The sequence below is a fragment of the Myotis yumanensis genome, unplaced genomic scaffold (assembly GCF_028538775.1).
Source record: "Myotis yumanensis isolate MYYU_CA2020_CCGP unplaced genomic scaffold, mMyoYum1.0.hap1 SCAF_10, whole genome shotgun sequence".
In the NCBI taxonomy this organism is placed as follows: Eukaryota; Metazoa; Chordata; class Mammalia; order Chiroptera; family Vespertilionidae; genus Myotis; species Myotis yumanensis.
The window spans coordinates 27267252-27282676 of NW_027223761.1; positions in this window are offsets into that span (position 1 = coordinate 27267252).

Genomic DNA, 15425 nt, shown 5'->3' on the forward strand with positions numbered 1-15425 from the left:
CAGCCTCATCTTAGAGGATTGTCATTATTTGATTTCTCTTGCAGCTCCCAGAAAAGCGCTATTCACGGCACTTGTCTTTATTGGACCTAACTCGGAGCCCACTCAGTGACAGAAGCTCTATCTCTAGTGCTTCTGTTAAAAAATAAATCCTGGCTATTGTCTAACATAACACCACAGCTGCCTCAGAGCAATACCAGTTGAGGCAAACAGAAGCTGACCGAAAAACTTAAAAGGAAAATTTGAGAGATTCCCTTAGAGGGTTTTAAAAAGTTCCAATATATTCCTAAGGATAGAGTCATGATTCTCAGAGTGTGGTCCAGAAACTGCACAGGGCAAACATTGTTTTCATAACAATCGTAAGACATTATTTACCCTTTTTTTCTCTCATTTTCTCATAGTGCGCATGGAGTTTTTCAGAATCTGTGTGACGTGATGTTATAAAAATATATAAAATAATGTCATCCTTGTCAACAATTTTTTAAAATAAAGTTAGTTTTCATAAAAAATGTTATTTTTGTTCCTATGTAATGGGTTTACTATTGTTATTTAAAATATTTACAAACTATCTCAGTGGAAATCTCTAAATTAATAAATATCAATAAATGTAAGCCCCATATATACATTTTAAAGGTCCTCAATCATTTGTAAGCATATAAGCAACCCTGAGACCAAGAAGCTTAAAATTATAGTCAGATAGCATACACCCTTAAGGGCATAAAGTGTATGTATTATTTATCCTTATAAGGCCTGCGTTTAGTTCAGAGCCCATTTCAAACCAGTAGCTTTAGTATCTTTGTTTGCCAAGAAAAGAGTGAAGTGAAAATAGTTTCACATAAATTGAGCACCAACTTTAATAACCTATGTGATTACATTAGAATTGCCTTATAATAACTGATGTGGTGCTTAACAATGATCCTTGGTTTCTTTATTGTTTTTTAATGTACTTGTAAACAAGCCTCAAGTGTTTAATACCTAGAATAGCATAGAAGCTACCACAGTGCAATACTCACGATGATCGATCATTTTTTAAAAACTAATATGTCAGACCAAAATCTAACAAAAGGGCCACAAAATTCCAGTTGAAATAGTGATGACAAACATTTGAAGTAACTACATACTGGTTGGCTTTTATCTTGGTTTACATAAAAGGGAATATGCCCATTTTTATTGCCAATTTCCTTGTGTTTTCCTAGGTCATAGTCACTCTTTACTAGACATATGAGAATATCTAAAACAGGGGCATAAACACTTCAGTGGTTATTTGTAAGTAGTTATCATTATTACCTGCTTTCTTTGGAAGGAAATCATAAAAGCACACCTACCTATCAGCCTAAACATTTTCTAACAGAGCCTGAAGAATTGCCACTTTGCCATGAATGATGACAGACTACAAAGGATGGTTCATAAATTTAGATCCAAATGCCTGAAGCACATTGGATAGTGTGCTAGAGGGGTTAGTTCATTTTGTACTCCTTGAATGTAAGACCAGAAGTGGGCCTAGAAAATATGGTGTTTATGTTAGCTATTTAAAATCTCCCAGTAAAAATTATAAATAAATAATGCAACAATGGAAGATATGCTGACATGTTTCCTTCAGCTTGTTGCATGGGCTTAAATTTTCACATATGATTACAAAATTTTGCAAAACTTGGACAACCCACGTGCAGGGGAGACCTCAAGTTGTATTTGTGTCTGAGATTCAGTTGCCTTCATTTTTATATTATACCACATCTTTCAGGTAAGTCCCAGGAGGCATAGATTTCAGCTTTTGATGATGAAGCTGCCAAATGAGCAAGGTGACTGTTCTCTGAGCATGGGAGTCAGCCATCAGTCTCTCTTCTCCAGAACCACTCCTGCTCACCTCCGCTGAACTATTGTATATTCTGGGTACTTTGAGGCAGTCCTCACCTGGGATGCTTCCAGTTATTTTTCACTAAGTTAATTAAAACTTTTTCAACAGTGAGGTATGAGACTTCTTAATTTAAACATTCAACTTAATGGTAGAAATTAAAACTATAGATCATTCGTGGGCAAAATCCCCAGGAAACTTGAAATGTGTTTCTGCACATTTTGGAAAAAAAAATACGACAACAAACAAGTTAAAGTTGTGCCTTGGTGACAGCTTTCCTATTACAATAGTGTGCAGTTTATGAGGTGTGGAGCTAATATGGATTAGGCAACACACATCGGTGCAGATCTTGTTACGTAGCTAATAGGATTGTGGCACTGCAGATTGGGCTGTTTAGCTGAGAAGATGTACATAGTGTTGTGAACAAAAGTACATTTTAGGATTAGATCTAAATCAAAAGAAGTTCCTTCAATATTACTCCTAATCAATTCACAAGTCCTCTTTCAAAGTAGCAATAGCATTTTATTGTATGCTGAGCATTTAGAAGAAGCATTTGTTCAGGTGTGTTTTGTTTTGTTTTCCTGGCTAGTCTTTGACTCTACATAAGGGTGATGCCAGTTACCATCACATTTTTTTCTAAGCATCAGAGAGCCCCCACATAAGATTAGACCGCCCCCCCCCCCCCCATGATGAGGTGAATGGGCAAAGTACAATTGGGTCTCTCAGGCCCGATGAGCCAGCTTCCACTTCTGTCACCACTACTGCCTCAGTCCTACGATAGATTTCAAATGGCATTTGTACATTTAATCTGGATTATCAAACTTGTGTCCATAGAATTATTCATACTATTCTTTTATTATCCTCTTAATTTGCATGGTATCTGTCATGATTGCCCTGCTCTCATTTCTGATATTAGTAATTTGTGTTCTTTCTCTTTTGTTTGGTTAGCCTGAGTAGAGGCTTATTGATTTTCTTGATCTTTTCAAAGAATCATCTTTTGGTTTCATTGATTTTCTCTATTAATTTGCAGCTTCATATTTATTTATTTATTTTTGTTCTAATTTTTATTATGTCTTTACTTCTACTTATTTTGGGTTAAATTTGCTGTGTTTTTTTTTTCTCATTCCAGAGGCGGAAACTTAGATTATTGATTTTACAAGTTTCTTCTTTTGTAATGTATTCATTCAATTCTACGTATTTCTGTCTAAGTACTGTTTTTCACTGAAGCGGTTGGAGTTGGGTATTTCCCTTCCCCAGTCACCAGGCTCTGATCATCCTCCAGAGATTAGGCTATGCTTAACTAGTTTCTGCTGGGCAAAGACTTGGGTAAGAAGAACAGAGCACTCTGGTGTCTTTCAAAGTGGTTCCTTTGCCCTTCCCTTTGCCAGAAGCATGAAGGAATTAGTCTTTGATATTTACTGTGGAAATGTGGTGTAGCTCCTGGATATAGATATCACAAAATTATGGGAGTTCCCATATGACTGATTCCCCCCTGGAGTTTTTAACTCTCAGACTTAACTGCACTGAGTGTCCAATAATCATCAGTTACTATAGCATTGGTTGCCATGGCAGTGTCTGCTCACGAGTCACTGCTTTGGCAAATTGGTGTCCTCTCTATTTGCCTATCTGTCTCTCCAGTCTCAAAGGCAGCTGTTTTCCCTGTGTCCTCACCTCTCTTAAGGATCCTAGAAGAGTTGTGGCCATTCCAGGTTGTTCAGCTTTTTACTTATTGTTAGGATGGAGTGGTGAATTCCAAACTTCTTACATGCAGAATGGGAAACTAGAAGTGCAGTTTATAATTTTGACCTCTTGAAAGATGGCCTTGAAGTTGCACTGGTAGGGAAAAATCATACCAAGGATTAAAGGCCCCATGGGAATAGAGATGCAGCCACATTAGCTGCCCAATTCATCCCTAAGCTGACCACTCCCCACCCCTTCCCCACCACCAGCTGCATGCAACACATAAGTGAGCTCATGCAAACCACCAGAATTGTCTAGTCCAGTGGTTCTCAACCTTGGCTGAACATTAGAATCACCTGGGAATCTTTTTAAAATCCTGATTTCTGGGCCTCATCCTTCAGAAATTCTGTTTCTTTGTTTCCAATGTTGTGGCACCACCCCATAACAAAGAAACAGAATTTCCAGAGGATGAGGCCCAGAAATCAGGATTTTAAAAAGATTTCCAGGTGATTCTAATGTGCAGCCAAGGTTGAGAACCACTGGTCTAGTCAACCCACAGAATTGTCAGAAATAAGAAATCATTGTTGCTTTAAAGCCATTCAGTATTGAATTATAATATAGACAACTGAAAGTTATAGTGATACTTATAAGTCAAACATAATAGATAATGGGTATATTTTGATAGATCTATCTTTTGACTGAGTAAGCACATTACTTGAAAAAGTATATTAAACATAGTTATTGCTAAGGGACACTGAAACCTCATATATTTCTAAACCTTACAGAAGTCATTAGGTAAGTCTATTATTTTTCTTGTTTTCAGCTTTATTGAGGTAAAGTTAACAAATAATATTGCAAGATATTTTAAGTGTACGACATGATTTGATTTATGTATACACGTGAATGGATTCCTATAATTGACTTAATTAACAGCTCACGTATTTATCTTTCATGTGTTTTGTTTTTTGGTGAGAACATTTACATTCTACTCTCAACAAATTTCAAATTTATAATATAGTGTTATCAGCTATAGTCATCATGTTATCATTAAATCCTCAGACCTTAATCATCTTATGACTGAAAGTTTGGACCATTTTACAAGTCTTTCCTTATCCCCCACCCCAGCCCTTGGCAATTACTTTTATACTCTCTGTTTCTATGAGTTTGACTTTCTTTAAAGATTCCACATATTGCCAAAACCGGTTTGGCTCAGTGGATAGAGCGTCAGCCTGCAGACCGAAAGGTCCCAGGTTCGATTCCAGTCAAGGGCATGTACCTGGGTTGCGGGCACATCCCCAGTAGGAGATGTGCAGGAGGGGGCTGATCGATGTTTCTCTCTCATCGATGTTTCTGACTCTCTATCTCTCTCCCTTTCTCTCTGTAAAAAATCAATAAAATATATTAAAAAAAAAAAAAAAGATTCCACATATGTGATACCATACAGTACTCATCTTGCTCTGCCTGGCTTATTTTGCTTGGCCTCGTGCCCCTCAGCACATCACAAATGGCAGGATTTCCTTTTTATGACTTAGTATTCCATATTGTGTGTGTGTGTATATGTGTGTGTGTGTATATGTGTGTGTGTGTGTGTGTAATCTTTTCTTTATCCATTCAGCTATTGACACCACTTATGTTGACTCAGTATCTTGACTCCTGTGAATGATGCAGCAATAAACAAGAAAGTAAAGGTATATTTTCAACATAATGATTTTGCTTCCTTTGGATATATACCCAGAAGTGGGATTACTGGATCATATTGTAGTTCTACTTTTAATTTCTTGAGGAACCTCCATACTGTTTTCCACAGTGGCTATCCAAATTTACATTCCCACCAACTGTGCACAAGGGTTCCCTTTTCTCTATGTCTTACCAGCATTTACAATCCCTTGTCTTTTTTATAATAGTCATCCTAACAGATGTGAAGTAATAATTCTTTGTGGTTTTGATTTACGTTTCCCTAGTGGTTAGTAATATTCATACCTTTTTATGTACCTGTTGGCAATTTGTATGTATTCTTTTTTTTTGGGGGGGGGGGGAGTCTATTCAGATCCTTTGATCCTTTGTCCATATTTTATTTTGGTTATTTTGTTGATGCTATTGAGTTTGTAGGAGTTCCTTGTGAATTTTGTATATCAACCCTTTATTAGATATGTAATTTGAAAATATTTTCTCCCATTCCATTGCTTTTTAATTCTTTTGATTCCTTCCTTCCTTCCTTCCTTCCTTCCTTCCTTCCTTCCTTCCTTCCTTCCTTCCTTCCTTCCTTTCTTTCTCTTTTCTTTTCTTTTCTTTCCTTTTCTTTTCTTTTCTTTTTTCTTTTCTTTTCTTTTCTTTTCTTTTCTTTTCTTTTCTTTTCTTTTCTTTTCTTTTCTTTTCTTTTCTTTTCTTCCTCTTCTTCTTCTTCTTCTTCTTCTTCTTCTTCTTCTTCTTCTTCTTCTTCTTCTTCTTCTTCTTCTTCTTCTTCTTCTGCTCTTCCTCCTCCTCCTCCTCCTCCTCCTTTTTGCTGTGCAGGTTTTCTTTATGTTATCATTTCATATTTTTTTCTGAACTCTAATCTGCAAAATCATTTTCATTTCTTGTATATTTAGGAGTTTCCTTCTAGCCTTTGTGTGAAAATGTCTATTTTAAATTTCTTTTCCTTTTCTGCATCAGCTTATATCTGTCTATATTGCCTTTCTATGTTCTCTGATTTCTGAGAGGCACAGAAGGCTTCTGATGTGCACTAGCCCCCAATATTCTCTCCATCCTTCACTGGTTTAATGTTTAGAAGCAAATGAGCCATTAAGATAATAATCCCTTTCTTTACTTTTTTGCCCTGGGTCTTGTTTGCTTGTATTTCTTTTCACTGAATATAGTCATTGCTTTCATCAAGTCAAGTCATTATAAAGGTTTCTACAGGTCTTTTCCCTTTCTGATGTTCAGTGTTCTGAATACATTTTCATTGACCCTTTGCTTCAGTCTCATTGCCAGACGTAATTACATTTCTGCTTCAGGACAGATGAACGGTTAAAGTTACTGGCTCTGAAGTCAGAGCCAGCCTCTGCCTCTTACGGTCTGTGTGATCTTGGTTAAATAATTAACTTCCTCATCTGTATAATAGATAGCAATAATAGCAACAAAATAAATGTATTAAGCACTTAACTTATGTTAGGTAATTCTGTTCAAAACCTATTCAGTGTTCCAGCAACTCTTCCAATTTTAGAGATAGAAATGAAGATGAGAGGTATGGATTTACTTATATTGGAGTTGTTGAAAGTGCTGTGGAAATTAGTTCTGAATGTCCCATGTAGCCTAGGGAACACATAAATTGTATTTGATTAGACCAGTTAAAAGCAATACTTTGAAATTAAACGGTATTAACTATCTAGAGATCAAGTTGTCCCTAAGGCAGAACTAGGGTAATGACGTATCTAAAGCATACATCGGGCCACAAATACCCAAGCATCTACTGGCATGTTCTTTAGGATCTAAGTCTGAGGTAGCATAAAACTTCCTCTGTTGCCAGTATAGATTTGCTTTAGAGACATAAAGAGTAGGAAGACGCCATAAGTACACAACTCATTCACCTCCTATCCCAGGTAGATATTTGTGAACTTTTGGTCCTGCTAGCCATTATTCCCAAGAAGGAATGATTTGTAGCCTAGAGATTGCTCATTACAGCCCCCAGTGCAGAACAAGACAGTTCGCCCTCAATACAAACTTATTGAATGAAAAAACACATGGACTCCAGACCAGTGGTCAGACAATTTGAGTTTTCATCCCAGTTGTTTCTTCTGTTAAAGGTGTCATTTATTAAAGGTTGTTGGATCTGCTGCAGAGGCCCAGGGAGAATATTCCCTGCCTTGTCTCAATAATAGGCTTAGCTTAAAGATTAAATGAGATGATGGATGTGAACATGTTTATGAAATTTTTAAATGTCCATTAGTAGTTGAGATGAGTGTTAATTTACACTCAGCTTTTTAACTTGCCTCATTACCATCATGAGCCCCATTAATCTTTGCCTGCATTGCTGCTCCTTATTTCCTCCTCTGTAGAATATTCTCAGTCTATAATCTTGATCCTATATTATATCATATCTTCGCTAAGTGTTTTACAAAAGAACACTACCCTGCTGATTATAGTCCTGCAGTTAAAATAATTCAATAATAAGATAATTTCTTGATAATTAATCAGCTATAAAATATCATTATGTCTATTGAAATTAAGGCTGAAGTTAGTGCCATTGATTGAGATGCCACCAAATTCCATGCCCTTGAATAGCTGAAGCTTTCTTTACAAGTTTTACTAATACAGCGGTTCTCAACCTGTGGGTCGTGAACAATGAAAATACATCCTGCAAATCAGATATTTACATTACGATTCATAACAGTAGCAAAATTACAGTTATGAAGTAGCAATGAAAATAATTTTATGGTTGGGGGTCACCACAACATGAAGAACTATATTAAAGGGTCGCGGCATTAGGAAAGTTGAGAACCACTGGGTGGGCACCTCTAATCTCATGACCTCCTTTATTCTGCTTCCTGTCTCTGTATATTTTGTTGTTGTTGTTGTTGTTTTGTTTCCCTGGCATCTACCCAAACCCAGGAATGAACCCTTCTTTGTTTTTCCAAAGGAATATCTTCACACAAAAGCATTTCCACATAAAGCAATGTAGAAATTACTTTAGATTTTGTTGGGGAAGCTTAAGAAAACGCTGTTTAGCAATTTTATTCTCTCAAACTTTTTTTGATGCTGCTGCTCCCAAGAAGGTCTCTTTCTCTCACCCTTTCCCCAACATTCTTGTACCTTTCTGAGTCCTCTTTCTTCATGAAGTATCTAAAGCTCTTTGCCCACTGGAATGTCACAGTTTTTGTCTGTTGTACAGAGTAGTTTTGCTTATTTTCTGAATCAATCTTGTGGCAGCCAACACATAGTCCCTATAGACCGGCTTGGAAATATGGAAGGCCTCAATTTCACACCAAGCACCTATTAATCCATCTTTATGGTTAAAATGGAACTTTATCCCTTAGTCAAACTCTTTCAAATAAAACTTTCTCCATATTATTGCTGGTATATTTCATTTTGAGTCTAGTAAGTTATCTCTGTTTGTCCACAGGGACTGGAGAAAAGATTAGATCTGAACAGTCACAGAGAAGAAAAAAAATGATTTATTGATTATGATGTCAAAGATTTATTGACACTGTTTCCTAAAAAATCATTTAGTTTATTCATTTAGTTATTTTAATAACCCAATGGGGTGGGTAGTATTGTTTTTATTTTTTAAAAATGAAGAAGTTGAGGCAGGAGTGTTACGTAGCTGCATCCAGCCACAGATTTAGTAATGTCAGAGCCATCATTAAACAGCCAGGCTGTTTGGCTTCAGAATTTATGCTCATAATTGCTATTCTATATGGACTTTAACATGTTAAGAAACTACTTAACTTTCCATTGTGTTGACATTTCACTCTTCAATCCATGGTGGCCAGACCACCATGGTAGTAAGTAACAAGTTCATCAGCAGTTTCTCTAAAACAATGGAGATTGCTCTTCTAAGTCCCTTGGGTACCATTAAGAACTTTATTGATTCACTAGAGAGCCGTGCATGAATTCAGGGGTCCCTCTGGGTGGCCTGCAGGGATCTGGCCAAAACCCTCAGTCAAACGCTGCCTGTAGCTCCTACCTGCTGCTCCTGATTATCCCGGCCCCACTGTGCCTGCATGGGGCTCACGCTCACGCTGCTGCAGCAGCACTTGCCAGCCACAAGCCCTGCATCTGGCACCCTCCCAAGGGGAGTGGCCTGTGGGATCAGGCTGAAACAGGCTCTCTGACATCCCCTGAGGGGTCCTGGATTGTGATAGGGCGCAGGCCAGGCTGAGGGACTCCACCGGTGCAGGATTGGGGCAAGGGAGGGACTGCGGGAGGGCTCCAGGGCATGGCTAGCTCATCTCGCTCAGCTGGACCCTAGCAGCAAGCTAACCTACTGGTCAGAACATCTGCCCCCTGGTGGTCAGTGCATGTCATAGCGACTGGTCGACCAGTTGAATGTCTGTCCCCTAGTGGTCAGTGCATGTCATAGTGAGCGGTTGAGCAGCCTTAGCATATCATTAGCATTTTACACTTTGGTTGTTCTGTTCTGCCATTTGGTCTATTTGCATATTATCCTTTTATTATATAGGATTCCTAGCCATTGGCACTTACTAGTAAGGATAAGTGTTATTGCTCCTTGAACCCATAGAAATAGGAAGATATATTATTCTGTCAAAGGTAGGTAATGAAGCCATGGAATCATATCTTAGGAATCAGGGCCTAAGATATGATTATAAATGGGTTGTTACTTTGTTTATTAATTTATTTGTTTGGACAATAAGAGTACACTGTATAAAATAGATTTTAATTCTAGACATACATGAGCCATAATTCTGGATCCTCCATTTACCAGTGGAACTCTTAGTCTCAATTTCTTATATGTAAAATGGGGAAATATAACTACTCCTTTGAAGACATAAATGAAGATAAGGCAAACTAATAGACGTGAGGTAATAAACACAGTGTTTGGCACCAAGTAACTACCATTTATTGGGTCCTCAGTATGTGACAGCCACCATGCTCAGCGTTTCATGCACATTATCATTTTGTGTCCTGTGTATCATAAGCTCTCATTAAATTGAAGTGCATATTGTTATTGATGTAGATTTTTAATATCTGGACATTTTAGCCTTGGACCTTTTTTCCTCTTTCAGGAGACTTTGAAGTCCATGGGCACACTGAATTAGGACGGAACTAATTTCAGAGGCCTATTCTCTTCACAATAAGATTCTCTGTAAAAGTATTGGCATGGCAAAATGCAATCTAAAAAGTAAATGTAGAAAAAAATAATAGATGATGACATCAAAGAATATCAGACTTCAGAATACACGTGGAGAATGTTATTCCTGCACTTCCAACCTCTGGCAAATCTTCTTTCTGGAACATTTATTGTATTTCTGATATCTACACCAAATGCATAGACATAGCCTTCCCCTTTTCGACTCTTCCATCATCTCTTGGAAAATAAAGTGGCAAAGAGACATTGCATTGGCTTGTGGCTTTTCTTCTGCTATATGAAAATAAGAAAGAAAACCCACAACAGCTGTGGGCGGCCTTGGAATGAATATACAGGATGAGGGGAAAGTAAGTTTAGAGTTGTTAGTATGGGAAACAATATAATAACTAAAAATAATAATGTAAGAATAAACTCTGTTTCACGTACTCAAAACTATAAAACTACCTTTGCCCCACCCTGTTTATAAATGTTTATAAATATATACGTATTTCTGCAGATTTTGCCTTATACTGATTAGAAATTGACTTATAATGATTACAAATCAGAAGGCATGAGAAGGATAGAATTATTGAGTTAAGTCAGATAAGGGAATGTTAAAATATGTAAATGTTTATACTTATCTTCAGGGAAGGCAGAGTAGGAAATTTCAAATTGGTGCATTTAGTGCATTTGCTGGCTGCCTTTCAGCTTGCTGGAGCCTCTCCCGGGCCTGCTGTTCTTACTTAATCCTGCAGCTGGAGATGCTTCCCATTTACCAGGGAACTCTGGTAAGCAAGGAAGCACAGTGCTAACTTTGGATCTCTGAACTTCAGTTTACTTTGTTTAAAAGTGTTTCAACATTTCCAAATTTTCTGGAGTTCTAGAAAATTTTTGGTGATTTTTAGTGATTTTTTTAAACCACTTACACTGTAATTTGTAGTTCTAGTACCCCATGTACAAAGCATTTCTAAACCATTCTGATTCTCTGCCTATGGTGAGGTGACAATACACCAGAACAGGGAAATCTTTGCAGTCTTTATGGAGAAGTCTAGGGCCGGGGAGGGGGCAGGGAGGTTTGTTTCTTTTTGTGAAAAATGTGAATTGTGGATAGAGGATGTAGAACATAAAGTTGTCTTCTCCAAGCTCCCATTCTCTAAAGTGGCAACTGATTCAGTCAGTATCAGTAGACCAACATTGATTTAATTTGGATCCACAATACCTGGCACATAGTTGGGGCTCAAATATGAGTGAATGAGTATTTGTGTGGCTGCAATGAAGGTAGGCTTCTCAGAGGTTTTCTACGAGACAATATTTGGTGTCGATCCTCTATTAAACATTTGAAAGAAAATGCATATAAGGTCTCAGGTGAGGCATTGCAAAACCTTTTAGTATGGTGCTGAAGTGGCCTCCAGATTAACTTTTATATGAATGGCTTTGTGTTTCAGAATACTGTGTAGTTACAAGATCCATCAACTTTAAGCTCAGCCTTATCTCCCCAAATCTTCTTTTATACCAGACAAGGGTTCAAAGCTGTCTTTCTTTGTTTTTGTCTGCAGTGTTGCACTATGGCTAGAGGACTTGTATATGGCTTTATTGTGGTGCCTCAAATACCTTTTTTTTAAATAATTTTTTTTATTGCTTAAATTATTACAAAGAGTATTACATATGTCTCCTTTTTTTTCCCCCGCCCTTGACAATCCCCTGGCCTCCCCTACCCCCCAGTGTCTTATGTCCATTGGTTATGCTTATATGCATGCATACAAGTCCTTTGGTTGATCTCTTACCCCCCCACCTTCCTGCCCCCCCACCCTCCCTGGCCTTCCTGCTGTAGTTTAACAGTCTGTTCGAGGCAACTCTGCCTCTGTATCTATTATTGTTCAAAAGTTTATAATGGACTCTATTATCCATGAAAGAGTGAGATCATGTGGTATTTTTCCTTTATTGACTGGCTTATTTCACTTAGCATAATGCTCTCCAGTTCCATCCATGCTGTTGCAAATGGTAAAAGTTCCTTCTTTTTTACAGCAGCATAGTATTCCATCGTGTAGATGTACCACAGTTTTCTAATCCATTCATCTACTGATGGGCACTTAGGCTGTTTCCAGATCTTAGCTATGGTGAATTGTGCTGCTATGAACATAGGGGTGCATATATCCTTTCTAATTGGTGTTTCTGGTTTCTTGGGATATATTCCTAGAAGTGGGATCACAGGGTCAAATGGGAGTTCCATTTCCAGTTTTTTGAGGAAACTCCATACTGTCTTCCATAGTGGCTGCACCAGTCTGCATTCCCACCAGCAGTGCACAAGTGTTCCTTTTTCTCCACATCCTCTCCAGCACTTGTCGTTTGTTGATTTGTTGATGATAGCCATTCTGACAGGTGTGAGATGGTACCTCATTGTTGTTTTGATTTGCATCTCTCGGATGATTAGTGACTTTGAGCATGTTTTCATATGTCTCTTGGCTTTCTGAATGTCCTCTTTTAAAAAGTGTCTATTTAGGTCCTTTGCCCATTTTTTGATTGGATTGTTTATCTTCCTTTTGTTAAGTTGTATGAGTTCCCTATAAATGTTGGAGATTAGGCCCTTATCAGATATAATGTTGGCAAATATGTTCTCCCATGTAGTGGGCTTTCTTGTTGTTTTGTTGATGGTTTCTTTTGCTGTGCAGAAACTTTTTATTTTGATGTAGTCCCATTTGTTTATTTTCTCTTTAGTTACCAATGCCCTAGGATCTGTATCGATGAAGAAAATGCTTCAGCATATGTCTGAGATTTTGTTGCCTTTGGATTCTTCTAGTATTTTTATGGTTTCCCGTCGTATATTTAAATCCTTTATCCATTTTGAGTTTATTTTTGTGTATGGTGTAAGTTGGGGGTCTAGTTTCATTTTCTTGCATGTATCTGTCCAATTTTCCCAACACCATTTATTGAAGAGACTATCTTGACTCCATTGTATGTTCTTGCCTCCTTTGTCAAATATTAATTGAGCGTATTGGTTGGGGCTGATTTCTGGGCTCTCTATTCTATTCCATTGATCTATATGTCTGTCCTTGTGCCAGTACTAGGCAGTTTTGAGAACAGTGGCTTTGTAATACAGCTTGATATCTGGTATTGAGATCCCACCTACTTTGTTCTTTCTCAGGATCGCTGCAGCTATTCGGGGTTGTTTTTTATTCCAGATGAATTTTTGGAGAGTTCGTTCTAGATCTGTGAAATATGCCATTGGTATTTTAATGGGAAGTGCGTTGAATTTATAGATTGCTTTGGGCAGTATGGACATTTTAATGATGTTGATTCTACCAATCCAAGAACATGGTATGTTCTTCCATCTCTTTATGTCTTCCTCTATCTCTTTTTTCAACGTCCTGTAGTTTTCTGAGTAGAGGTCTTTTACCTCTTTAGTTAAGTTTATTCCTAGGTAGCTTAATTTTTTTGGTGCGATGGTAAATGGGATTGCTTTTTTAGTCTCTCTTTCTGCAAGTTCACTATTGGTGTATAGAAATGCCATAGATTTCTTGGCATTAATTCTATATCCTGTTACATTGCCGAATTCTTTTATTAAGTCTAATAGTTTTTTGATAGAGTCTTTAGGGTTTTTTAAGTATAATATCATGTCATCTGCAAATAAGGACAGTTTTACTTCTTCTTTTCCAATTTGGATGCCTTTTATTTCTTCTTCTTGTCTAATTGCAATGGCTAATACTTCCAGTACTATGTCGAACAGGAGTGGTGAGAGTGGGCATCCCTGTCTTGTTCCTGTTCTTAGGAGAAATGGTGTTAGTTTATGTCCATTGAGTATGATGTTGGCTGTGGGTTTGTCATATATGGCTTTTATTATGTCCTCAAATACCTTTTAAACTGCGATTAGATAGAAGGTCAAAGCCTGAGATTGGAGGACAGAGCAGTTGATAAGTGCTCTTTTACCCAGTACTTTATTACCTACTAGAGGCCCGCTGCACAAAACTTGTGTACTTAGGGGGGTGCCTCAGCCCACCCTGTGCCCTCTTGCAGTCTGGGAGCCCTCGGGGGATGTCCGACAGAGGCAAGAGGGGCTCCCGGCTCAGGGCTTCTGGCTGAGCGGTGCTGCCCCTGTGGGAGCGCACTGACCAACCAGGGGGCAGCTCCTGCATTGAGCATCTGCCCCCTAGTGGTCAGTGCACATCATCACGACCTGTCATTCCATAGTTTGTTCGATTTGCATAGTAGCCTTTTATTATATGGGATTAGTAGGCGAGTTCTTGTCTGACTCCTGGAAGGGATCCTACCAAGAACAAAAACAAAAAATTGCTTTACCTGATTTCAGTCAAATTATCATTGTTAAATAATGATTGAATTTAGCCCCACCTCAGTTTCTCTTGCTAGATACCTTTGTGCCTCAGTGCCATAATCTGCAAAGCAGGGGTGTGTGACAGGGAATGTGACAAGCATGTATCTCCTAGGGCATGACTTCTCAATCTTTAATGTGCATAGAAATCACCTGTGAAGCAAGTTAAAAATCCAGATTCTGAGTTAGTAGCTCTAGGTGAGAACCAAGATCCTCCATTTCCAACAAGCTTCCAGCTGATGCCGACACAGGTGGTCCACAGCTCTCATTTTGAGTACCAAGGCTCCAGGTCTACATAGAGTCAAGGAACATCCAGGTCTGATTTTAATAGTGACTCAATAATATTTTATTCTGTGAATGTTTCATCAGTTAGTTAATATGTTGGAAATGCACTCTTTGGCTTTTGTAAATATCATTCTAATGAACTTCCTTATACATAAATATTTGCCTGTGCTGCTGGTTATTTTACTTATATATTTATTTTTTGATCTATTGCTAGAAGTGTAATTGGTTTTTCAAAGGCACACATTTGGGTATGCATTTTAGCATGTATTCCCAAATTGGCAAGAATTTTCAAATGAACTCTTTGATGAAGTTATTCTGTATAATTTCATCTTTGCAGCTTTTGCTGCCTACAGACTCATGCGACATTCTGACACCATGACATTTTAAATAATGCCTTAAGTCACATTTTATTCCAGCTATCTAATCATGCCCCATCTTTTTTATGCTGGTTAAGTATTTTAAGTGTTGAGTTTGTGAAGAATCATAGCTGTTGCTAAGGAAAG